Raw genomic sequence first — 1,418 nt, forward strand, 5'->3', positions numbered from 1 at the left:
TGGGGTGCCACGGTGCAGCAGCGTATGATGCCGGTCTCCACACGTGTTGCAGTTGTGGGCGCTTTGGCATTCACGAATCTGGTGACCTCTTACGAAACAGTTTAAGCAAAGCATTTTTTGCTTAATATAGCTGGAGCGAGCATCAGGTCTCATCTGAAGGAATTGAGGGCATACCCGGATCGGATGGTTCTCTTTGGAGCAAAGATCACACGTTCTCCGCTTCGGATCCACAGTTGTTCCGAACGAGTGAACCCGCCTTGCAACAGGGCTCCCTTGGGAACGGAATGGGTTGGGATTGCCCTTTGAACTCTCTGACATGGGTAGACTCGCCCTGGAGTGAGCCTGAGTCTCCCTGCCTGGTTGGCCATCCTCGGTCACCTCGAGAGACAGGTACCGCTCCGCCAGGAACTTGTCCATAGCGTGCCAGGTGGGAATTTCGGACTTGTGTGTCACGGACTGCTCCCAAAGCTCCAAAGTCGCTTTCGGCAACTTCGCGGATATGAGGTACACTAACACTCCGTCAGCGAAAATGCTGTCTGTGGAGACCTCGGAGTGGTTGAGTGTCGTAAGGCACTTGTGGACGGCCCTCTGAAGCTCTTTTAGCGCTGCAGCTGACTCAGTGCGGATTTGGGGCAGACTGAAAAGGATCTTCAGCTGGGCTTTGAGTATCAGCTTCTTGTTTTGGAAACGCTCACGGAGGGCGCTCCATGCGGACGCGAACCCTTCGTTCGTGACTGGAGCCTGTGCCACTATGTCGTGGGCCTCACCGCTTGTTTTTTTGTTGAGGTGGAACAGTTTTTCTACTGGAGCCAACCTCGGGTTCTCTATATATATGGCGGTGAACAGGTCTCGGAACGTGGGCCACTGCTGGTAGTCCCCACTGAAAACATCAGTGTCACATGGAGGAAGACGGCAACCGCCGGAAGTCGGCACTTGAATGGCCAGTTGAGGCGTGTGAGGGACAGTCGGGGGTTCGAGCTGATCGTTCAGTTCGGCAAGGCATTGCGCGTAGACCGCGTAGCAGTCATCGTACATCCCCTGGACGTCAGCTGCCCCCTCTGGATCTACTTCCGTTATCGCCTCCACACAGGCCTCGAACTCCGCGTCCACCTTCGCCCACAGGCTTCGGAGTTGATCTCGATGGACTTGGGAGAACGAGCGGGTTGGTGTGCTAGCATCTGGAGCGCTGAGCTTCTGGTCGAAGCGTGTCAGTCTGCTTGCAGCCAAGGCAAACTTAGACCGTGCGGAACTGGCGACCGATTTGGCCATAGTGCTCGGAACCGTGCGAGGGACGACCGAGGGGAGCAACAAGGCCTCAAAGGCATGTGGTGTGTGAGCCCTGGACGTGGTCGGACCTCGCTCAGCTGGGGCCGGACGGGAAGCTGTGGGCGTAGTGATTGAGCCGTTGGAGCTGGGTG

The sequence above is a fragment of the Drosophila miranda genome (assembly GCF_003369915.1).
Source record: "Drosophila miranda strain MSH22 chromosome Y unlocalized genomic scaffold, D.miranda_PacBio2.1 Contig_Y1_pilon, whole genome shotgun sequence".
Taxonomy (NCBI): Eukaryota; Metazoa; Arthropoda; class Insecta; order Diptera; family Drosophilidae; genus Drosophila; species Drosophila miranda.